Source organism: Pollicipes pollicipes, unplaced genomic scaffold, assembly GCF_011947565.3.
Source record: "Pollicipes pollicipes isolate AB1234 unplaced genomic scaffold, Ppol_2.1 Scaffold_7261;HRSCAF=8764_pilon_pilon_pilon, whole genome shotgun sequence".
NCBI lineage: Eukaryota > Metazoa > Arthropoda > Thecostraca > Pollicipedomorpha > Pollicipedidae > Pollicipes > Pollicipes pollicipes.
Window position 1 is genome coordinate 12,732,239 of NW_023597054.1, and position 8,756 is coordinate 12,740,994.

The window sequence follows — 8,756 nt, forward strand, 5'->3', positions numbered from 1 at the left end:
CTCGAGCGGTGTCGCAATAAAACTCCAATGCGCATACCCGCCGCGAGGTGGCAGTAGCTCCAATCCCAGATTCGGTGCGGACTGCTGTGATCACCTTTTGTCATACACGCAGCGCGACAAAACCTACCGTAGAACATAGCTCAAACAGCTTTAAGCGGCAACTGAGTTACAATGCTATGCGAAAGGAGAGTCGGCCTCCTTGTCTGCCGACTCAACCAAGCCAGAAGAGGCGGGGATAGGGAGTTCGGAGAACGTAGCAGGAGCTGGGTGACATTCGCTCAAACGGAGCTTGTGCAGCTTGGGACGCAGGTAACAGCCAGTGAACTAACGCACAAAGCACCAACCACCGTCAACGGAGGTGACCAGTTACCGGTCACGCACGCGACACCTGCCTCGGTCATCAGCGAGATACATCAAATCACCAGGAGGCAGGTCGACGGATGGCAGGGAGCCATGAGGTCAGAGCTTACATGCAAAACCGTAAGATGTTTCTGGAGCCAGAGTGCACATTGACGAACACTAAGCTGGCGATCGGACATATGAATGCGGAGTGAGTGAACGGGTCACGAGAGCAAACTATTTCTTGGGAGGACATGCCGGTGCTAAGAGAGCATGAGTTTAGCCGTGACCTGACAATGGCGAGAGCTGCGAAAGACATGGCGCCCCCTCAAGGTTGGCGCGTTCAACACGTGCCGCAATTCACCCCAAGTATGCTCAGCCGTGGGGCTCTCACCTTCATGTTTGACCCGACCGGCCTCCAGCACAATACCAGCTTTCCGCAGGACATTACTGGAGGAGAGAGCGACAAAATCTGGAGAATGGTCCAATTGCACGGTAACTGCGGGACCATCAGCAGCATGCAAGTAAACACACAGAGAGGGAGGTGGGCGATCGACAGCGTACAAGCACACTAGTCCGAACAGGCCACGTGAGCGGATACAGCGTCACCGTTTCGCGAGCCATAAGAATCAGCTGACTTCTGAATCATAATGCGTGACTTCTGCAACGTTAGAGGTCCCGACAGCGGTGAGGCACCACAAGTTTGGATCTGGTCGTGAGAAGTACGTGTGTCCTTAGAGAGGTGAGCCTTGGTGCGGCACAGATCTCCACAGACCTGCTGAGATGGAATCCATGATTTTCACCCCGTGGATAGGAGGCGGCAGGGGCCCGACGTGACGTCATCGACCGTGCTGTGACGAATGGGAACGCCTTCCAAACGCAACACAAAAGGACATGCCTGACAGCAATACTTCGTGCAGGCTGAAGCATTCTGGATGGAAACATTGGACGGACGATACGCTGAACTAGCGAAGTGTCGCACAGAGAGAGTACGGACTGGCCGTGGCGATGAGGGTAGTGACTCGCCGACGGATGGAAAACTTACCCCCCGCCCCCCTCCCCCCGACTCAGTTTGTCGTAGGCCTGGACGTACCGTGCGGTCCGTGAGGACAGAGACGGGTGTCACGTGGACGGCGTAATGCATGGAACAAAATGATTCATCGCCGCTGCAACAGCAAGGGACTAGCTTACGCAAAGTAGCCATCTGTGGGCCAGCCCGGTTTTTTAAAGCTGGGCATTAAAGAAACCAGCCAGCCAGCGAGGAATCAAGTGCGGTCAGCACGGGTGACTGTGGGGCGGTCAATACCGCGCAGCTTGCTGGTCATCGGTAGCGATCCACAGCTGGTCCGAAGGGTAGGGCAGCACCGTGGAGCAATGTCCCAGAAGGGCCTTGTGAGTGGTATTCAAGACAGCTAGCAGCTCATCGGACCAGTGGGTGACATTAAAGCATTCATAACCAGTGCAGACCACTTCAGGTATGGGGGAGGGCGGGGGGGGGGGGGGGGCAGGACGAAACGTGACTTTCATGGCGAGGCCCAGGACTTTGCAGGCCCCGACAACGCTTTGCAGGCTTCTTCATCTTACGCGGACGCCGTGCGCGAATGCGTGCGGATGGACAGAGTGGAGACACGCGATGAGGGATGGCAGAGATTCCACCATCAGACCAAGTCCATCCGAAAATAATGACTTTTTAAGGATTATTTTCTACCTTTTTGAATGGATGGATTTCTCGGATCAGAGCTCACGCTGGGCATTGCTTGACGTGTGAGCCCTGGCCCCTATCATCCGATCACGCAATTCCCGGTCAACGGCACAATTTGGTGGCAAACGTTTAACATGCCGCAGTACTCGGCACGGTCCGTCCTGCCCTCAGACGTTTCCGGACCTCTAGCGCGGCGGCTGTCACCGATGGCAGGCCATGCCTGTCATAGGCGAACAACGAACACCTAAAGCGTCTCGAACCCACCCCGCCACGGTTGGGTGGTGGAATCGGAAGACAGGCTCCCTAACCAACCGAGCCATCGGGACGGACCAGTGATCGTGTGCTGGTCGAGGACACACGCCAGTTTTAACCGATGACAGATGCAGGTCGGGACCGATCGAGTGCCTGCAGCACAACAGGCGCCAGGCGTGGAGCACCCTCTCAGGCGTGGCGCCACCACAGAACAGACTCTCAGTAATGTTGGCAACTACGCCGTCTCGAATAAGACTGCCTAAGACACGGGACATCAGACGCGGCACAGAGTGGATCCCGAGCCAGGGAGGCTCATAGCACAACGAATGTATACCATAACACCCTTGAACGGAGCGATAACACCACGGAACTTCAGACCATCGCGCGAGAGTAGAACTTGGAAGTAAGCTTTATTAAGATCTGACACAATGACACCTGTTGGTTAAGTGTTGCTCCAGTTTATTCGGTCCGGTTGGTTAAGTGTTGCCCAGCTTATTCGGTCCGGTTGGTTAAGTGTTGCTCCAGCTTATTCGGTCCGGTTGGTTAAGTGCTGCTCCAGTTTATTCGGTCCGGTTGGTTAGGTGTTACTCCAGTTTAGCGCTTCGAGTGGTCTGTCCTGAAAACACTGAATTAGATGTACCTCAGGATAGCTAGGGCTACCTCGGTTTGTTGCCACGGCTACTCCGGGACTCAAAATTGTGCTCCGGCCTCTCAGATCCCTGCGGAATCTGCATCGCTCCGGACGAGTTCTGCGAGCTGCTGCCGGCTCCGTTCTGCCGGCGTGTTGTCGAGCCGACCTGCGCAAACAAGATCAGCCCGCACGGACAGAAGTGCAGGGAGGAGGCCGTCGCCTGCTTCAGGCCTCCGTGTCCCGTGGACCTGGTCTGCGATTAGAGGCGCCTCCGGGGCTTTAATGCACCATCACCGGAGTCTGGACATCGCGTGGTTGATGTTCGCGGGGACTGGGAGCTGCCCGCGATCAGACATCTGCGTATCGTCTTTTAGCGGCCCGTCAGAGAAGAGACCTGCGGCCTGCGAAAGTGCACTGTGCATTGTGTGGTGCGTGGTGTGTTGAGCTTGTGCTGCAGTCCTCCGGTTTTAATGTTTGGATTTTAAAAATGTTGTTGTATGGGCGCGGCTACTGTAGTGAGAGCCTGACCATTACATATAATGAGTTTCGAAAAAGTCGTATTGCTGTACTGCTTTTCCGCGTTATGTTGCAGCCTGGTCTGAGATACAACCTGAACTAAATGACCTAGCGATTAGTGGAAAGCCTTGTATCTGACGCATTTTTCCAGGCCCAACGGGCGGTCAGTCATCTACGGACAGACCAGATTGTGTGACGACGCGACTATTCGGTCAGCTGCTCCTGATCCCAATTCAAGTGTTTTCATGTGAAAACTTTTCAACCCTCTGGGACCGCTGTCGGGCTTGATTTTTAGGGTTCAGCAAGGTGTTACTTAGGGCCACAACCTTCGAAAATTATTTGAAACGCTGAGCAGAGGGAAACTGGTCAAACTTATTTCCACTTTTTTGTCTTATTATTAGGAGGGCTAAGGTGACCCAACAATAAAAAACTGCGCCCCTGGTGTTTATTTCAAGTTGATACCAATGAATGAAAACAAGGTACATTCACCATTTTAAAAAAACCTCCAACTTTCAGTTGTTTGATACAACCCTGCTACAATGAGATCTTACAAACATCTGCCACACTTTGCAGAATGGAACATGGAGACCACAGGTATGCGAGTTTGACTATATAGCCTCAGTAGCTGAGTGCGTCGTAAAGTCGCAATGACGATGCACATAAGATAACGGCGGTATCTGACTCCACTTAAATTGGTCTGTTCCGCCATCAATTTGCTTGCATGCGTTTTAACTAAGATAGTATAAATTCGATAACATCGAGCCAAACCAAGACCACAAACACCGAGCCAAACCAAGACCACAAACACCGAGCCAAACCAAGAGCACAAACACCGAGCCAAACCAAGACCACAAACACCGAGCCAAACCAAGACCACAAACACCGAGCGAAACCGAGACCACAAACACCGAGCCAAACCAAGACCACAAACACCGAGCCAAACCAAGACCACAAACACCGAGCCAAACCAGGACCACAAACACCGAGCCAAACCAAGATCACAAACACCGAGCCAAACCAAGACCACAAACACCGAGCCAAACCAAGACCACAAACACCGAGCCAAACCAAGACCACAAACTCCACAGGATGAACTCTTATCAGCTGGCGTTTTTCTAATAGCCATTCTCGAGGCAACTAGTTGATAAAAAGGTACATTCATACAAAAATGTAATTACCGGAATTCATCAGTATAGAATCAAGTACCATGACCCACAGTGAAAATAAGCTTACCATTGCTCAACATGTGCTTGGGGACTGTGTAGATTTGCAGACAATGGATAGCGAACCGATTATCACTTGGCCGACCCACGCTAGCGTCACCATTCCTGTTACGCATGTATTTGGTTTCTGACCTACATCTCATCTGTCTGACTTGTCACACGGTCGCTGGATCTGACCATGTCTCGTTTCGATATCAACAACAAGGGTAACATGTGACAAGGAATGTGACAGGAATTTGCGGGTTTGACAAGCGAGAAGGACATGAGCTTGGCATAGTCAGATTATACAGTTCCATTCCGATTTTTTCAAGTCAGGTGTCTCAGCCGCTTTTGGCTTGCCCATTCGTTACATCTCTGTCAGGGGGCAAAACAAAAAATGACAAAGAAAACCGTTGCCACTCGGGCAGCTGCGACACTTACATACATTTTTAGGAGATCCTGTTCGTTGGATCTTTGGAATTATAACGGTGCTTCTATCGCTCTAGCAGAGTATTGGAATATTTGAATGCGGTTGATTAGTGCACCATTCATAACAGACACCTGCGCCTAATAACTGATTATCATTAGCTTTATTAACCGCGGTGCTAAAATTTATTTTGACATATGATAGCACACCAACATGAAAAGTAAAAAAACAACACAGAAACGGTGTAACGAACCTTTTTCGCCATACTCAGTTGCATCTATCTAGGCTAACGCATGCACCTTACCCGTTGGCTGGCGACCGCAAGTGTTATTCAATTCCATTTGCACTGCTGGGCGGAGAATCTCTTCACGCCACAGTGTGGAATGATTTTAGCGCTGGGTGGATGTTTTGATCGTTTGGGTGAGGAATCTCTTGACGCCAAAACATATACTAATTCAAGTATTGGATATTTCAATTAGAGTTCTTAGAAGAACAACGGCCAGCATAATAATTCACACCTGATCAGAGTACGGAGATGCTCTGCTTTGTATTTATTCCGTGGTGCTTAACTTCATGCACGGGAAGTAGCACGATTTAGTCTAGGAAGAAATGCGTCTATGCGGCCTGGTGGCTGCATATCATTGAGCCCCAGCCATGGCTTGCTACGTTTTCTGGTCTGCTACAGTTTTTTGGTTTCCCAAAACTTGCAATCTCCTTCTTTGTCAGAGCTCCCATGTTTGGCGCGTCAATTACCGGGCAGCAGTATAGGGTGTGTCTTCGGTAGCGAGGCGGCCAGCTCTAGCAACGGCCCCACACGACGCGCCGCCGGGTGGCCGTTTTCTGCGCAGCATTGCTCACCAGAAATTCTGTTGAAATAACACCCCTCAGTTCCACTTCATTGACATATGAGTGAGAGTGTTGCCATAAGCGTAAGTGGGAACGAACACCTTTGGCAGTGGGTATGATATGAAATAAATGCGTCACTGGAGGTCCACAAGCCAGTTTTTCGCGAATGTGTTCCAATTACGCCACTTTTTGCGCTGTTTGCTCCACCTTCCCGCGAGTATTTCTGGTGCTCCTGCCCACATTTGACCTTTTCATGACTCATCAGGAATGCCTGACATTTCGGCACAGCCACAATAGGCAGAGTGTGACGACGAGCAGCCATTGGTGCAGCTATGCTGACGCTGGTAGCCCTCGCCGTGGTTCTGGTCGGCGCCGTGGGTAAGTTTGCTTCGCATTTCTTTCCGCACAGATGCTGTGTTTTACCAAGCGGGGGAAGGGGGTGGGTGTGGTGGGGTGGTGGAAAGACAACTGCAACGGCATGCAAGCACTTGCATTTTGCCTCATTTGTCAACTTTGAAATGGCTGCCGCATCATATCGCCCATCTCTCGTCTGGTCACTGATCGAGATGTACCGGCGGTGCCTGGTTATCGGCCAGGCAAAGTCAAACGCGCGTCAATGATGGTGGCTTTCACACGGCATAAATTTGCAGCGTGATTGTGCATATTTGGAACGCGCTGACATTTGGCTCTTGGTTTTGCTCCTGAACGGTCGGGAGGGGCCGTAAACAACACCCACGCGGACCCTGTCCGACTTCCCTAGTCAGGCTGTATTTTTGCAGACGGGTCCACACCCACGGCGCTCTGCGGCACACAGCCGTGTCCTGAGCCGTTCGAGTGCCGTGAAGAGGGAGACGTGTCGGTCTGTGTGCGCGTGCCAGCCCCCACCTGCGCTGACACCAGCTGCCCGGCCGGACAAGAGTGTATTCTGCAACAGGCGTTTTGTGACTCCTTACCCTGCGACCCGAAACCTACTTGCGTCAATAGAAGTGAGTACATTTAAGTATCTCACCAAGCAGACAATGATGAATAGTTCATTCACAGTAAACCAGTACTATCATGATTCTTTTCGCAACGCATATGACGAAACTTTTTGACATGAGCCCGGATTTTGAACTGAAACGTGGTCAATGGTTTCACTTAAGCGAGTGCCTGCTGATTGGCATGTAAAATGCAAGTAAAATTATGTTGTTACCATTCGCCTATTTGTTACCATTTGTTATTTACTATTCATTAAATTGTTACCATTCGCTATTTATTGTGTTTGCGCTGACGAGCCCAACTGCGCGAACTCAAGGCATTCCAACGCAAGGTGCCTGTTGATCTCCACTGAGCGCACAGCATTGTCCTGCCCTGCTAAGAACGCTGAATTGCTGTGCACACCACCTTCATCCCGACGTCCGTAAATGTTTTGTTCTGTTCTCAGATCCCTGCGGAACCTGCTTTGCTCCGCAGGAGTTTTGCCAGCTGCTGCCATGGCCGATCTGCCGTCTTGTCGTAACGATAACATGCGCCAACAAGATCTGCCCGCCCGGAAAGAAGTGCAAGGAGCAAGTCGTTAACTGCTTCAGAGCCCCGTGTCCCCCGATCCCAGAGTGTGTGTAAATGATTCTGTATGTCTAATGGCATCAAATGAGATGATGGCTACGCGAAACACGATCGCGCATAGATAAAACACGGGTAAGGTCTCGCTTGGGTACGTATGCTGAGGTCACAGCATTAATATTATTGTTGCGGATCATCTTGGCCTTCTGAGACACCTTAGCCTTCCATCTTATCGGTTCATAATTTCCGATGCGATGGTCAAAATCGATTTTGCGTGTGGTTTTGAAATGTTTCATTTTGTTTCACTAAAAAGCTGTTTACATCAGAGACATCTGGTGCAAAATGCAAATAACTATGCAATGGTAAGGTGATCACCAAACATGCATAATACGTACGTTTCCAGATAAGTATTTGAAAACTTGGTTGCGATAATGCTAAACCGGTGCTGATCACGACGGAAACCAGCTTTTAAGCGTAATGGAGGTCATGGAGTAGAACGCTTTGTTCGGTTTCTTGCTTAGTTGGAGCATTGCCACAGTTCTTTATCAACATCAGGATAATTGTGAGCCTCGTGTATTATTGTCATGCTCAAATGACGCCGTGCTTAATAGGTGTAATAATCCTAAAGGAGTTGTCATGCCATATGCTCTCGTTACTGGTGAACAATTACAGTTTATATTGGGGTGTTCCACGCTTCAGGCGTTCTAAAACCCAAAGGAGTAGTTCCGCTACTTCAATACAGGATGCTCATGAAAAGAATAGTCATCTGATTATTTCATGAAATATCTAGAAAATAAGCAGCATTTCTTAAATGAATTAATCCGAAACTTTGAATGGATGGTTTCTGAGATCAGCGCTCACGTTAAGAAGTGCTTGTGGTGTGAGCACTGACACTTCACACCCGCTCGCGCAACTGCAGGTCAACGGCAGAATTTGGTAGCTGAAGTTTAGCTTACCACATCACTCGGCACGGTCCGTCCTGCCCTCTAACGTCAACTGACCTTTAGCGCGTCCGCTGCCGTCGGCCGCGAGTCACACCTGTTGAATGCAAACAGCGAGCTGTTGTGGCGACTCCAACACACACCGTCACGCGTGGGTGGATCGGAAGGCAGGCGAGCTAACCAGCTGAGTCGCCGGGACGGGATTCACCAAAGCACGCTTATGTGATCATTTCATAATACATAACGATAAACGAAGCAATTTGACTGGTCCATAAATGAGTTGTCTACGCTCCATGCATCACGGCTCACCCGAGATGTTCAACACAAAGCATTCACAGCATGATTTTGAAGTGAATAT

At 50.3% G+C, this 8,756-nt stretch overlaps 1 long non-coding RNA gene across 1 annotated transcript; it reads left to right on the forward strand.

The window, feature by feature from the left end:
- Positions 1-6,213: 6,213 nt before the first annotated feature.
- On the forward strand, positions 6,214-8,049 carry LOC119112659 (uncharacterized). The gene is made up of 3 exons (XR_005095760.1): positions 6,214-6,293; positions 6,695-6,901; positions 7,339-8,049. It is a non-coding gene; the product is annotated as an uncharacterized LOC119112659 (long non-coding RNA).
- Positions 8,050-8,756: the final 707 nt, after the last annotated feature.